This window comes from Uranotaenia lowii, chromosome 2 (assembly GCF_029784155.1).
Source record: "Uranotaenia lowii strain MFRU-FL chromosome 2, ASM2978415v1, whole genome shotgun sequence".
Classification (NCBI taxonomy): domain Eukaryota; kingdom Metazoa; phylum Arthropoda; class Insecta; order Diptera; family Culicidae; genus Uranotaenia; species Uranotaenia lowii.
This window is the reverse complement of record NC_073692.1, coordinates 370298546-370315444: the sequence shown is the minus strand read 5'-3', so window position 1 is coordinate 370315444 and position 16899 is coordinate 370298546. Positions and strand designations below refer to the sequence as shown.

Genomic DNA, 16899 nt, shown 5'->3' with positions numbered 1-16899 from the left:
TTGTCGTGGTTAAACCACAAACGACTGCTTTTACGCCAAAGCTGTTCCAGAAGTCTATGCCCAAAATAAGAGAAGTTGGCATTGATTCCACAAACAACACGGGCAGGGTGTGAGATCTCTGGTTATATACGATAGGAACATGAGCGAAAAACGAGATTTTATGAGCCGAGTTATCCACAGTCCGTATCTCTCCTTTTACTAAATACTTTTTTAACCGGTAGGTGTCTGCTATTCTTGTTAACTCTCCTCCGATGAGAGTGCACGTTGCACCACTATCCAGAAGTCCTCGGAAATCTTCACCCATAATTGAAATTTGTGCATAAGGTCTGTTATCATTGTCGATTGGATTCACGATAGATGATTCCACTTTTGGGAAAAGTGGTAGATCAAAAATGTTGGGAATTCTCGTAGAGCCGGAAGAACCCTCCTCCCTCATTGAGAGCTCTCCCTGTTTCCGTTTCCCGGATAAAGAAGAGGTGCATCTGGCGTTAATTGTCTCCATCTCGCCAAGCAGCTTTGACAGTTTCTCGTAGTACATCCTTTTTTGCCGCAAGTGAAACAGAAAAGAAAGGTTTTTGCGTTTGGGCACATGAAATAAGTATGTCCCGGTTTCTCACATTGCCAACAAATAAGCAGATGTGTCTTATTTTGTTGATTTGTTAGATTAATGGAAGCCTCTGGTGGTCTGGATGTTCTGAGTGGGGTTTTAGAGTTCATATTGAATGCGTTGATGTCCTCTACTACCGCGGAAACTGATTCATCTTCGTCGGCGTTCAGTGCAGTTTCTAGTTGGGCAAAATCTGCTTGTTGGTGGTCACCTATGTCCATGTTGACATTGTGGTCAGTAGTGTCTGTGGTTAGCATGTTAACTTGTTGTCTTCCCAGATGTGAGCGATACGTTTGTTGTTGTGGGTATTCTCTTGAAGGTCCTGCAACACGGTTATTGGGCATGTTTATTGGTCTGACCCAGGGAGTTCTTTGAGTGATGGTGTGCCGGTTTTTTAAGGCATAGGAACGAGAGACCTCAAAATCCTTACAAACTTTGACAAGTTCATCAATTGTTGCTACTTGAGAGGCCGCCGCAATTGGTACAAAATCAATATTGAGGTGAGATTTTAGAATGAATAGTTTTTCCGATTCACGCATTGGTGGTTCAATTATTTCAAAAATTGCTACCAAGTCTCTATAAAAGGATGAGAATGACTCGTTTGCTCCCTGAAAACGCAAGTAGAGATCCTGCTTGAAGATTTCTGAGTAGTGCGATGGTAGGAATTCATTTTTAATCCCGCTTTTGAATGCGTCCCATGTAATCAAGCTTCTATAAGATCTTGTATACCACTCAAAAGCTCTTCCTTTGAGAAGTTGTTTGACTACACGAAGTAGTGTCGCATCATCCATGCCTTCGGTGGTGGCGTACATCTTCACTTGGTTGAGGAACTCTCCTAACTTTCTAATATCGTTTTCTCCACCATATTCTTCTATCTTCCAACGATGAAGCGGCTGTGAAAACCTGTGGTAGCTGTGGTTATCTTCACCCCTGTTTTGTTGCATGCCGATGTTCAACGATGGCAAGGTTGATCCATTTCCTATTAGTTCGACTTCCGATACCCTACGATTTCTACGCACTTGTTCTGGAAAATAATTCTGTTGTTGCTGCTGAGAGAACTGTTGTTCAAGGTGATGTCGCTTAGCCCTTTCTTCGTTCAAAGTCCTTTGAAGGTGCTCGTATTGTTCTTGAAGCTGAGCAAATTGCTGAACTTGAATTTGTTGTTGTCGGATGATGTCTTGATACTGAAATTGCTTTGTTTGGTCTGGAGGTGGCAGATGTCCTAGCGGATAAGGTGAGATTTTTTGTTGCCGTTGCTGTGATTCTATATTTCGTTGCTGCTCTTGTTTTTGTTGTTCGAACTGCTGTTGCTCCCACTTCAAATGCTCCCGCTGTTGCTGAAGCTGATAGAGCTGCTCCTGAATATTCAGCTCTGTACGTAGCTGTTCTTGTTGGTGCCTTTCCTTTACTTGTTGCTGTTCCTGTCGCTGCTGTTGTTCCCTCTCGTCGTTGTGTTGTTGACCGATGAGTACGTGTTGTTGAAGGACTTCCTTGATACTGGATTGCAGATTGGAGTTCTTCAGCCTGTCCAATGTTTCTTTGTCAGTAGGTAGTATATCATGATCGCCTGTCGTCCCTTCGGTAGCTGTTGCAGAACTTCGAAGGCACTCTTCGATTTTCGACAACGCTGCCTCAAGTTTGGAGATGGTTTTGTTAGCATTGGAAGTGATAAGAGGGTCCTGGATGAGTGATAGTCTAAAACGATAATGCAGCAATCTTGACTGGTATCTCTTCAGAACTGGCACTGAATTTTGTCGTATTGCAGCTTCAACCAGGTGGATGATTGGTGAAATCCTGGCTTGGCACTGATAAATATTGTCAACATCACTCGCCACGTTTGTTGAGGTTGTAGGGATGTTCTTATCCTTTGCTTCCTTGTCCAATAACTCCTTCAACGTTTTAAGTTTCAGTTTACGATCCATAGTTGGAATCTGCTTGACTCCTCGTAAGCTCAATTCGAAGATTAGCTCTTCATCCTCTAAATGGTTAATGTCCATTTTTCAATTTATCGATCACGTGAACGCAAAATAATTTTTTCACTGTGACAGACCTCGCCAGACTAAAACGAAATTTCAAAAAACGCGGTTTTTTACGTTGGGCGCCATTATTGCCGACTCTTTTGACTCACAGTATTTGTTTGCCCTTTAAATTAATTGCCAAATGATTAAAGTGACTTGAAAACTTTATCATAGTCTTATTGCCGTAAAGATTTCATTCATAGTATTTGTTTATATTAAACGTTACCAACTCTCTTTAGCTTTGACTTAAATTGTTATTCTTCTACAATAATGATTCACACATAAGCAAAAATTTTATCGAACATGATTCTATAATTCTATATCACAGTGCACATTTCATGCAAACAGTGGTTTCTTAAAAGGAAACAATTCCAAATGGTTTTGATTTGCCTTTAAATGATCTTATGCCTAGTGTTTAATTACCTTGCCTAGATACGCTCCTTCTCCCATAATGCACATACGAAGGACAGCTGATGTTGATTTCTTTTCTTCTTTAACTCCGGCAAAGAATGAAGAATCAAAACAAACGTGGGAAATGCACCATGTGGCGTGCTGGTGTTTGTGAGACTTCTTCCTGTCACCGGCTCTCCGATGATCAATTGCGATCCCGTTCTCCGACTACTGATCGCGCTCTTACTTATTTCACGAACACCAGTACACTGCCTTCGATCCCGTCTCACTAATTTCCATTCATGCACCTGGAAATTACTGGCTTCAATTTGCCAACATGCAGCTCCACACATCACACACTTCGGCTATCTGCGCATCCGATCCATGCAGCATGCACATTCCTTCCGGAATCGATTTCCTTTTCGGACGCGAAGACGTTCGTTCTCGGCGATAAGTGACCACGACAAATTACCGTGCGCGTTCCCGTTTGATCTGCTCACTAACTGAATGGTTCTCTTGCCCGCCCTATCGGGTGCACCTTGGTGGCGTCGAATGCGTGTAGAGAGGCGATTCTTTGCCACGATGTTCTCCGGTCTGTTGGATTTGCTCCAGCACGATGTTTTAGTCCTACACAAAAGCCCTGTAGGCAAGCTCTTTAGTGAGAGAATTTATGCATGTTTGTAAAAATGTTACCTCTCTGGAGGGCTTGTTTTCCTATCGTCAATTATCGCCTTACGGAGCTGCATTCGAGATTCCAATTGGATTTTGTACGACCTCGATCATCGGCCTGCGAGTTAATGGAGGAGTAAGTATTTATGGGTCGGAATCCAAGCACTTTTGACCTTACCTTGCTTATCTTTTAGTAATGATCTAACTCGTGTTTTTCCGTATATGATGGTTCCTGCTCCACAGCTCGTATTCATGCGATGTACGTAGCCTGGTTCTAGCAATCGACGTTTTGCGATCACGTACGGTTTGTGGTGAACTACGTTCCCTAAAGAGACAGGTCGTCATTAATGATGGCAGATTGATTTCATCTCATAAGCTGTTACCTGTCTGCTACTTTATGCGTTTTCAAGCGTTCTAAGTGATCTGGTAGGATTGGCAAGTATTTAACGCTTTGCTCCGGATACACTAAGGTGTTGATTCGATTGAACTGAGTGTCCTATTGAAACAGGTTATATTTAACGATATTAGAACATCGTTTGGGTCTTGTAAAATTACCTGACATGCACTTCATGCGATTCAGGTAGTCTGGTGGGAATTGCAGACGATTTGTTGATTGCTCCGGATGCACTCGCGCGGTGACGCTGGAGGGTTCTGTTCCTTAAAGTAACAAATTATGTTTGAACTTTTGAACCTTTTTTGATCGCATGAGAATATACCTGCCTGTGCTGTTCAGCGCAGCTTGCATTCGTTGATCACAGGTTAAGGAGCTGTTTCTGTACACTTTCAAGGAACACTTAAAGTTCTCCTTCCACCTTTGCATGCATGTTGTACGGATTTCACGAGTAGAATGAGTCTAAGCGGAAATGGTCATTTGCTGAGTTTGACAGCTACGCTGAGCTTCAAGGTTTGTCGATTCAAAATTTGACATCTGTAGGGTCTGTCTGATTTTCTCAACAGTGATAAGTTTTGTTAGCTCAATTTACTCTCCATGATTTGAAATATTTCAGAACGGTAACACCGTACCACTCCATGGCCTTTTTACCGTAATGGCAAGATGCCAAATCCGGCCAAAACAGTACGAACAACCGTGTTTCTTCAGGAAAGGCAGCAGATGTTTATTCAAACACTCTTTCACGTAAACTTCTTGGTTGACAGTCCCGGAAGCTATGAAAATGCTGCTTTTCAAGACACAGGTACAGATGGCTTGCCAAACATCATTCGTTCCTGAAGGGATGTTACGTTAACCGCTATTTAAAAGTGCTCCCGACTATTTCGGATATTTTTCCTAATAAACGCTATCGCGGATTTTATAGACCCGTTTTAAACCGTCGTGAGTGACTCTCGTAGCCAAATCATATAAAGTTTTATGAATTTTTGAAACCTTGAGCTACAAAAAGAGGTTGTAAAGTTATCCTCAAAAACCGCATTGCCGCATATTGTTTGTTGTGAAGTGATTCAGCCCTTCAGAAAAAAACTACGACTCATTTTCACGGAGAACGGACTAGCAATATGTCAAAAATCACAAGATCAACAACACCGTCATCCTTGCTTGTTGATTCAGATTCGCAGGCGAAGAAACGTTCCCGTGAAGACATTAACCAGATTGCATCGGAGTCAATCACTAGTTTTGACGAATTGTGGAGGAAAATCGAAGCTAAAATGAATCAATCACACTCCAGCCTGGAAGAAAAAATTGATAGCTGTCGAACTGAGCTTGGTAAACGAATTGATTCCATAGAACAGGAGGTATCTTCTTTCCAAAGTGAGTGTTTTACGCAAATCACTTCACTAAACACTGAAATGAACAATATCCGTGAGGAATCCTTCTCGTCTGCTGAAGCCCTAGAGCGTATGGAAAAATCCCGTGAAATCATCATCTCAGGAATTCCTTATGAACCAAAGGAGAATCTTAAGGAAATTTTTCAAAAGATTGCTAGTCAATTGAGCTACACGATCTGTCCACTAGTAGAGCTTAAACGACTAGCAAAAACCCCGATCGCATCCGGAACAAAACCACTAGTTCTTTGCGAGTTTGCCATGAAAAGCTCGACTTTGGAATTCTACAAACGCTACATCGCACAACGTTCCCTGACGTTACGCAACATAGGATTCGATTCAGACAATCGCATCTATGTCAACGAGCATCTAACCCCACACGCAAGAGGAATTCGCATGGAAGCATTGAAATGTAAAAAATCAGGCCTTATCGAGAAAGTGAGCTCCAGAGGAGGAATCATCCACATTAAACTACCGCACCAAGCTCAAATGATTCCCATCGAAAGCAAAGAACATCTTTTCGCCGTCTGCAAAAAACCCCTATCCTAATTAGTTATTCTTTTCCTTCCCGCCTTTTTTCCTTTCATTTTTCCTTTTGATTCCGATCCTACGCTATCCCGTGTCTCCTAGTCCTTCCTAAAAGTCAATCAACATCGCCGCCGATCATCATCCAAAATCAACGTTATCACGTGCCATCACCGTCATCAGCTGAAGCCGAGAGACATCTACGCGGCCCACAGGAATATTCGATCATCATCATCAACAGCGAGCATCGTTATCAATAACCAGTAATTTTAATCATCAGATCGAGCCGTGTACGCATGAAAAAAAATCTTGCATCTTGCCCTATCGCCGCTGGCTCGAAGAATCATCCACTCTCAAAAATCACCAACCGTCATCGAAAATCTGTATAGCTATCATACGCTTGTTCTCGGTCAACGTCATCGTGCACCTACCTAAACTATCTTCTACCGAAACCGAGAACGATCGACGAAATCTGCGTAAATCAAACATCCAGCACCACGTCTTGCTGCCTCGGTACCCGCTTGTTGTTGTTGTTGCTGCCATCGTCGTACAATGTCATCGAAGTGACCCCAGCAGAAAGCGCCGAATGATGCTATTGAAGATTACCCCTAACGACGCTGGTTTAGAGGCAAGATCTCTTCAAGATAATGTGCGTTCCTGAGTTGCTATTGCCGATTTACGTTTGTTTTGATGTTCTGCTAATATACCTACGAACATCAGTCCACTATTTGTCATCGAAGCCGACCGGTGGGACTCATTGCGGCTGCCAGAGCGTGAGCAGTGGAACCGTCTTTAGTGCGATTGGAATGGACATTAAATTAGACGTCGCGACGCCAGACCTGCCAAATGCCCGCTAATGACACTCAGGTATACTCCTGCATCGTTGCTGTTGCCTGCTGTTGTTGCTACTGTTGTTGCTAGTGCCAGGAAGATACCCAATCTGCCCAAGAGATGCCCCCAACAAGAGCTCCCCAAGTTGCGGCAAAAATTTCAACATGAGCTGCCTGTGAATCGTACAGAGGTACTTAGTTTGCTTCTTTTTTTTGTTTTTTTATACCTTCGCTTTTTTTTTTTTTGAAATATTTTTTTCTCGCTGAATCATTTACATTCCGTTCCGTATACTAGACTTATCTGAAAAGTCAGGACATTATTGATTCAAATTATTGAAATGAACTTCGCTAAGCTTGATGTCGTTCCAAACATGAATTCTTCAAGCAACTCTTTATTAAACTCTGATGAAATACCTGTCCTTTATCCAAATGGATAATTATTCTAATAACAATGCCTCGACGCCTAATGTTATACCCAAAGCTGTGCTTCAAAGTGTTCTATGCGAAGACATGTTGAATATTTGTCATATTAATGTTCAAAGCCTTTGCGCTCGTCGTTTTTCTAAATTCATTGAACTAAGAAATCTTTTCATCAACAGTAAAGTAGACATTATTTTCATGTCAGAGACGTGGCTAAGTGAAACCGTAAATGATGAAGTTATAACTATTGATGGTTATAATTTGATTAGAAATGATCGTAACAGGCATGGAGGTGGCGTCTGCGTTTACCTTAAAAACAACCTTAAATGTAGAATACTCTCGAGATCAGATACTAATGAAGAGAATTCAACCGAATTTATCCTGATTGAATTATTTCTGTATGAGATGAAGTTAATATTTGGCCTTTACTATAATCCTCCAGAAAATGACTGTTCCGAACTACTTATAACTCATGTGGAACAATTTGCTTTGACTCATAACAGTTCTTTCTTCATTGGCGACTTTAATACAGATCTTTTAAAACAATCCGTAAGAATTCAAAAGTTCAAAGATTTTTTAAATTTCTCGAACTTTAGATGTGTTAATAACGAACCAACATTTTTCCACAATACCGGCTGTTCTTTACTCGATTTGCTTGTATCAGATTCACCTGATTCCATACATAGATTTAGCCAAATTTCATTGCCAGGTATATCGAACCACGATTTGATCTTCTCTTCTCTGAATTTTCCCAAAATTGCTTTTCAAGACGGATACTGGTTCCGTGACTATAACAACTTTGATGAAAATGCTTTGTTCGAAATTTTCGCTGGAAATAATTGGAATAGATTTCAGAGTATAGACGATCCAGATATGCTTGTTGAGTTCTTCAACAAATTTCTGCTGGATATTCATGATTCATTCTTTCCTCTAAAATTCAGAAAACATCGTAGAAATAATTGGTTCACTAACGATATAAATCATGCCATGATTAATAGAAATTTGGCATATAATGATTGGAAGCGATCAAAGTCTGTTGAAGACAAAAATAAATACAAAATACTGCGTAACAGAGTGAACTCTCTAATTACTAACGCGAAAAGAATGTTTGATAAAAGACGACTTAATATAGATGTGCCACCAAAGATATTTTGGAATAATTTGAAGAAGTTTGGATTGTCAAAATCTCAATCAAATGCAACCATAGCTAATTTTTCCGCAACTGAAATTAATAACTATTTTACCTTAAATTTCACCACCAGTTCTTCGCAACTACTACATTGTCCGAATAATAGGAATGGCTTTAAGTTTAATTTTTTTCAAAATTATGAAATTATAAATGCGGTCAATTCAATTAAATCAAATGCGGTTGGAGTGGATGGTATTCCAATTAAACTCCTTAAAATTTTATTACCGTACATTTTACCTGCCTTGAGACATATTTTCAATTCAATTATCAAAACCTCTAAGTTTCCATTTCAATGGAAAAAATCTAAAGTTATTCCTATTCCAAAAAAGGCTAAATCTCATGAATTATCAAACCTCAGGCCAATCAGTATATTGAGCGTAACTTCAAAAATATTTGAAAAATTAACAAAACATCAAATTACCGAATACTTAAATCAAAATAATATGCTGTATGAGTTTCAATCAGGATTTCGTTCTTCTCACAGCACAGAAACTGCTCTCATGAAAGTACATAATGATATTGCGCTAACTTTGGATAAAAAAGGAATAGCTATATTGTTGATGATTGATTTTGCTAAAGCTTTCGACCGTGTATCACATATAAAACTATTAAACAAACTTATTACCAAGTATAACTTTTCTTCGACAGCTGTAAAAATGATTCAATCGTACCTTCATGGCCGATCGCAAACAGTCTTTTTAAACGATTGTTTTTCTGATTTCACTAATATTGGCTCTGGAGTTCCTCAAGGATCAATTCTTGGACCTTTATTTTTCTCACTTTTTATAAATGATCTTCCATCAGTTCTACAACACTGCTCAATCCATCTTTTTGCAGACGATGTTCAAGTATATCTTTGCGAGAAAAATGATGTTAATCCTAATGAATTCCTTACGAAAATAAATGGAGATCTTGCTAAAATAAATGAATGGTCCGATTCTAACCTCCTACCTATAAATCCCTCCAAAACAAAGGCTCTGTTCTTTGGAAGACTACTGCCCTTCTCAGATTTACAACCATTAGTTCTCAACAATACGGTCATCCAGTTCGTCGATTATGCTGAAAATCTAGGAGTAATTTTTGATCGGGATCTCTCCTGGAACCGTCAAGTCAATGCTCAATGCTGTAAAATTTATGGTTCGATAAAAAGGTTAAATTTAACAACCCATCATTTGGATGCACAAACAAAACTAAAACTTTTCAAGACTTACGTATACCCTCTACTTTTATATGGTGATTTTCTGTATTCGAATGCCTCTGAAAGATCCTTGAACAAAATACGCATAGCCCTCAATTCCTGTGTACGATACGTTTTCAAACTATCTCGATTTTCTCGAGTGTCACACCTACAAAAATTGCTCATCGGTTGTTCATTTGAAAGTTTTTATAAATATCGCTCTTGTGTAGTAATGCATAGAATCTTGAAAACTGGTAAACCTAATTATTTGAAAACTTTGCTCACGCCACTAAGAAACTCAAGAACCAGGAATATCTTGATCCCTTCGCATAGTTCGTCTTACTATGGTAGAACATTTTTCGTCAGAGGTATTGTCAATTGGAATAATCTTCCCAATAATTTGAAAATAATTAATAATAAATCAGAGTTTAAGAAGAGGTTGCTTGAAGAATTCATGAAGTAAAACGACATAGGAAGAAAATTGATACTAGAACATATTGACGGAACGATTAGTTGTTAAGAAGAAGAAATTCAAGTTAAATATGTACCCGCAAATTGTAACAAATTAAAAGATTGAAATCTTACGTTGCAAGAATAAACAAATCTACAAATCTAAAAAACATGATATTTCTTCGCGAACTTTGACAGTTTCATGTGCTTTAAAACATCGGCTACCTTTCCCCTTCCTTTTGCCGTATAAAACTCCTGTCCCGGAAGCTGCTTGTAGTCGGCTTTGACGTAGGTTTCGTCGTCCATTACCACGCAGTCAAACTTCGTCAGCATCGTCGTATACAGCCTCCGGGATCGCTCTTTGGCCGTCGTATTTTGTTTATCATCGCGATTTGGAGTCACTACCTTCTTGTAAGTCGATAATCCGGCTCGTTTTTTGGCTCAATGCACGGTTGTAGACGATACACCCAGCTTATTAGCGGCATCTCGGAGAGAGAGGTTAGGGTTTCACTTGAAACTACCGGCAACTCTCTTTGTCGTCTCAGCGGCTTCTGGTTTTCGATTTCCCCCCGATCCAGACTTCCTGACTGTCGACAAACGTTCCCCAAACACTATAATTACATTTCTAACGGTTGATTTGGCAACTTTTAGCGATTTTGCCAGCTTTGCGTGCGAGTAGCTCGGATTTTCGCGATGCGCGAGCAAAATTTTGATACGCTTCTCTTCTTCCTTGGATGGCATTTTGACAACTGAAGAGTGAATTCCAAAATCAATCATTCTACATACACACACCTTCAAAATGAGGGGTGTTCAGGTTTTTGCAAAATTGAAAGAAATACGTCAAGTTGATATTGACCAAATTTTGACCGTATCACCCTTTATTATAACTAACAATGTATCGAAGGAAAAATTCGAAAAAATAATTCAATTTGAGAAAAGCTTCGCGGGCAACACAGACAGGTTTCGAGGACCTCATGCGGCCGGGCGGCTTGTCTAAATAGCTTGCTTCCGGCAGAATTAAAAAACTATATCGCTTTAGGCCCAAGGCATTTCATTCGGCGACTGAAGCTTTCAATTGGGGATTCAATGTCATCTGGTAAATTTTGAGTTGTGTTGGAACCTTGAACCATGAACAACCTTTTGTGGACGTGGGGCGGCGCTTGGAAAACAACCACCGATGGGACTCATTCCCCTCGTGGAAGTGAGCCTCTCCCAGACAACCTCAGTTTTTGTCTCATCGGTGGAGGCAAGTCCTCGGACTGTACCTGGAGGCCAAGGCCGTGATGACAAACTCTTTCTTAGGTGGGGCTCTGAAAAGAACCGATTGATTATGGCATGGAAGCAAGAGTGAGAGCGAAGCAAAAAGAACACTAATTTACTGCTGTTCCATTGTTTATTCTCTCTTGAACTATTTACACTACTAATTATTGTTGTTGTTGTATGTGACGAGCAACGTTGGCTGCTGCTATCTTCCGGTGGCCTCGATGCAGCCCACTGCTGGCTGGTTCTCTTGTTGAGCCGCTCTCGGCTCTCTCTAGATGATGTTGCTCGCTCGACGGTTGGAATTGAACTCACCCCGCGGAGACGCGACCGCTTGCTTTTATAGCTCTCGCTACTTGGGCGTCGCGCAACGGGTTTTCTCCATTCTCTCGGTTTCTCCCATTCTTCAGTCCGCTTGGTGGACTGAACAAGTTGTAATTTCATGAAATCATTCAATTAAAACTCCAATCATAACACTCATGAACCCAAACCCGCCTGTTTTTTCTTAGGACGTGCTAAAAAGTTTAACAAAACCAATTCATTTAATAAATCTTAATTGAACACATCGAGAAGGTTGTAGTCATGTGGCAGACCTAACATCAATTATTTAATGGTACTGTGAATTTAAATCTTTCCATTGATGCATGTAACATGATAACTGAACAAGTAGTTAAGGAGTAGAGGTTAATCTTTCTGTGTAAATTTCTTACCTTAACAGCGTGTAAAAGAAATTGATATGCAGCAACAAGCGGATTTTCTTTGCCTCACTGGTTAACACTTCAATCTAATACGCGACTTATTACCATGTCTAATGCAAATGTTACTAAATGCGAACATTTGTAAATCCAATTAACAGAGTGTCGCATTACCCACCTAGGTTGGCAGGATTCCAACGTCAGTTCCGCTGACCACCTCACGAAGGTTTTTTAACCGACATGGGATGGGAACTCGAGTAAAATGAACAACAGAAACCCGAAACGGCGTAAAGATTAGAACCAACAAAAAGCCAAACTCACAAACCCGGGCCAGATGTTCCGAAACTCGTCAAAATTGTCACTTCACGCGATAACAACCTTCATTAGCGTTATCTTCGATCTCTACAGTCTCAAACAAATGGAAATGGGAAAAACGTCATTTCTAGCAGGGGGATAGAATTTTTTGCGCACCGAGACAGAAAAATTTATCGTAAGATGTACCTTCATACATTTTTGCCAGCATCCAGTCAGTCAAGTCAGACGGCTAGGGACAAATGTTTCCGCCGGAGAATTCCAGACGCGTGGCGCCTGATCGATATATTACATTATGATATGTGGGAAGGCGATGAAAAGTGGTCACGTGCCGCCATGATTTCGTTATTAAATTTACAAATTTTCCGGAATCCAATATAAATTCAGTGAAATTTTTTCAAATAGTTGAACCTAGCTTGAAAAATTTTCAATGATAATTTTTTTTCTAAAAATATCAATCTAAAAAATTTTGATTTTTTTCTCCTCTTTTACAGATATCAACAAATAAAAAACGAAGATATCACTTACAACCTCAGCTCATCCTAATCAACCGAACAAGGTAATGACAGATTCAATTTCTCTTTTATTGTCCAACTCAATTTGCATCAATTTCACGAGCCCCAAAAATCAGAGAAGGTACCTCCAAAGTGCCACGACGAAGACGGAATTGAGAGAAACCCAAAAATAAAACAAACAACATGAAACCAATCCAACCTTCTTGCACCGGTCCCTCATTCGGCTTTGGCAAATTCATTCAAAATCCCTGACGAAACCTGTCCGACCATATGACAATCGATATTTTCCTCTTAATTACCCACTCCGTAACCATGTCGTCCCAGAGAAGTAAATTCAAGCCGCGATCCCCTCATCCCTGCACCGAATATTCGGATGATATCAATCCGAAAACTTTGACGTTATCTACCAACCAGGCGAAATCGATAACTGTCAAACAATGTGACGAGGATTCTGTTCCCTGTTTTTTTTTTTCAGCAATGCGTTAGAATGTGAATGTGGTTCCTTGGGGAGAGAATTTTTGCGCCGGCTCCATGTGGCCATGGCCATCAAATTCTTTTTCGATCTGATTTGTTACGAACAAAATCTTATTCAGGTGAGAATATCGGTTTAAATTTGAATTTTTTCAGCTATAAAAAAAAATTGTACACAGGAAAAAACCATTAATTTTGTTAAGGCAAGGAATTTTTAAAACTCCAAATTTTGAATCTATTATTCGAACCCCGATCAGAAATTGTTAATAATTTGTTTTTGTTTTTTATTTTCTAAAAATTATGGTTTCATTGTTGAAGTCCAAATCACTGTACAAAAATTCCAAAATTACAGAAATAAAAAAAAATTACAAAAATGACAAAAATGACAAACATGACAAAAAAAGACAAAAATGACAAAAATCACAAAAATCACAAAAATCACAAAAATCACAAAAATTACAAAAATCACAAAAATCACAAAAATGACAAAAAATGACAAAAATGACAAAAATGACAAAAATGACAAAAATGACAAAAATGACAAAAATGACAAAAATGACAAAAATGACAAAAATGACAAAAATCACAAAAATCACAAAAATGACAAAATGACAAAAATGACAAAAATGACAAAAATGACAAAAATGACAAAAAAATGACAAAAATGACAAAAATGACAAAAATGACAAAAATGACAAAATGACAAAAATGACAAAAAATGACAAAAATGACAAAAATGACAAAAATGACAAAAATGACAAAAATGACAAAAATGACAAAAATGACAAAAATGACAAAAATGACAAAAATGACAAAAATGACAAAATGACAAAAATGACAAAAATGACAAAAATGACAAAAATGACAAAAATGACAAAAATGACAAAAATGACAAAAATGACAAAAATGACAAAAATGACAAAAATGACAAAAATGACAAAAATGACAAAAATGACAAAAATGACAAAAAATGACAAAAATGACAAAATGACAAAAATGACAAAAATGACAAAAATGACAAAAATGACAAAAAATGACAAAAATGACAAAAATGACAAAAAATGACAAAAATGACAAAAATGACAAAAATGACAAAAATGACAAAAATGACAAAAATGACAAAAATGACAAAAATGACAAAAAATGACAAAAATGACAAAAATGACAAAAATGACAAAAATGACAAAAATGACAAAAATGACAAAAATGACACAAAAATGACAAAAATGACAAAAATGACAAAAAATGACAAAAATGACAAAAATGACAAAAATGACAAAAATGACAAAAATGACAAAAAATTGACAAAAATGACAAAAATTGACAAAAATGACAAAAATGACAAAAATGACAAAAAATGACAAAAATGACAAAAAATATGACAAAACATGACAAAAATGACAAAAATGACAAAAATGACAAAAATGACAAAAATGACAAAATGACAAAAATGACAAAAATGACAAAAGACAAAATGACAAAAATGACAAAAATGACAAAAATGACAAAATGACAAATGACAAAAATGACAAAAATGACAAAAATGACAAAAATGAACAAAATAAATGACAAAAATGACAAAAATGACAAAAATGACAAAAATGACAAAAATGACAAAAATGACAAAAATGACAAAAATGACAAAAATGACAAAATGACAAAAATGACAAAAATGACAAAAATGACAAAAATGACAAAAATGACAAAATGACAAAATGACAAAAATGACAAAAATGACAAAAATGACAAAAAATTGACAAAAATGACAAAAATTGACAAAAATGACAAAAATGACAAAAATGACAAAAATGACAAAAATGACAAAAATGACAAAATGACACAAAATGACAAAAATGACATGACAAAATGACAAAAATGACAAAAATGACAAAAAATGACAAAAATGACAAAAAATGACAAAAATGACAAAAATGACAAAAATGACAAAAATGACAAAATGAAAAAATGACAAAAATGACAAAAATGACAAAAATGACAAAAATGACAAAAATGACAAAAATGACAAAAATGACAAAAAATTGACAAAAATGACAAAAATGACAAAATGACAAAAATGACAAAAATGACAAAAATGACAAAAATTGACAAAAATGACAAAAATGACAAAAATGACAAAATGACAAAAATGACAAAAATGACAAAAATGACAAAAATGACAAAAATGACAAAAATGACAAAAATGACAAAATGACAAAAATGACAAAAATGACAAAATGACAAAAATGACAAAAATGACAAAAATGACAAAAATGACAAAAATGACAAAAATGACAAAAATGACAAAATGACAAAATGACAAAAATGACAAAAATGACAAAAATGACAAAAATGACAAAATGACAAAAATGACAAAAATGACAAAAATGACAAAAAATGACAAAAATGACAAAAATGACAAAATGACAAAAATGACAAAAATGACAAAAATGACAAAAATGACAAAAATGACAAAAATGACAAAAATGACAAAAATGACAAAATGACAAAAATGACAAAAATGACAAAAATGACAAAAATGACAAATGACAAAAATGACAAAAATGACAAAAATGACAAAAATGACAAAAATGACAAAATGACAAAAATGACAAAAATGACAAAAATGACAAAAATGACAAAAATGACAAAAATGACAAAAATGACAAAAATGACAAAAATGACAAAAATGACAAAAATGACAAAATGACAAAAATGACAAAAATGACAAAAATGACAAAAATGACAAAAATGACAAAATGACAAAAATGACAAAAATTGACAAAAATGACAAAAATGACAAAAATGACAAAAATGACAAAAATGACAAAAATGACAAAAATGACAAAAATGACAAAAATGACAAAAATGACAAAAATGACAAAAATGACAAAAATGACAAAAATGACAAAAATGAGACAAAAATGACAAAAATGACAAAAATGACAAAAATGACAAAAATGACAAAAATGACAAAAATGACAAAAATGACAAAAATGACAAAAATGACAAAAAATGACAAAAATGACAAAAATGACAAAAATGACAAAAATGACAAAAATGACAAAAATGACAAAAAATGACAAAAAAATGACAAAAATGACAAAAATGACAAAAATGACAAAAATGACAAAAATGACAAAAATGACAAAAATTGACAAAAATGACAAAAATGACAAAATGACAAAAATGACAAAAATGACAAAAATGACAAAAAATGACAAAAATGACAAAAATGACAAAAATGACAAAATTGACAAAAATGACAAAAATGACAAAAATGACAAAAATGACAAAAATGACAAAAATGACAAAAATGACAAAAATGACAAAATGACAAAAAATGACAAAAATGACAAAAATGACAAAAAATGACAAAAATGACAAAAATTGACAAAAATGACAAAAATGACAAAAATGACAAAAATGACAAAAATGACAAAAATGACAAAAAATGACAAAAATGAACAAAAATGACAAAAATGACAAAAATGACAAGAAAATGACAAAAATGACAAAAATGACAAATAAATGACAAAAATGACAAAAATGACAAAAAATGACAAAAATGACAAAATGACAAAATGACACTATGACA

At 36.5% G+C, this 16899-nt stretch overlaps 1 protein-coding gene across 1 annotated transcript in view; it reads left to right on the top strand.

The window, feature by feature from the left end:
- Positions 1-16899, top strand: part of LOC129749854 (coatomer subunit beta') — a 185422-nt gene that overhangs the window by 35408 nt on the left and 133115 nt on the right. Inside the window, exon 2 of the mRNA XM_055744944.1 lies at positions 12813-12877. The gene's annotated coding sequence lies outside the window, so the exon portion shown is untranslated. The remainder of the gene's footprint in view (positions 1-12812; positions 12878-16899) is intronic.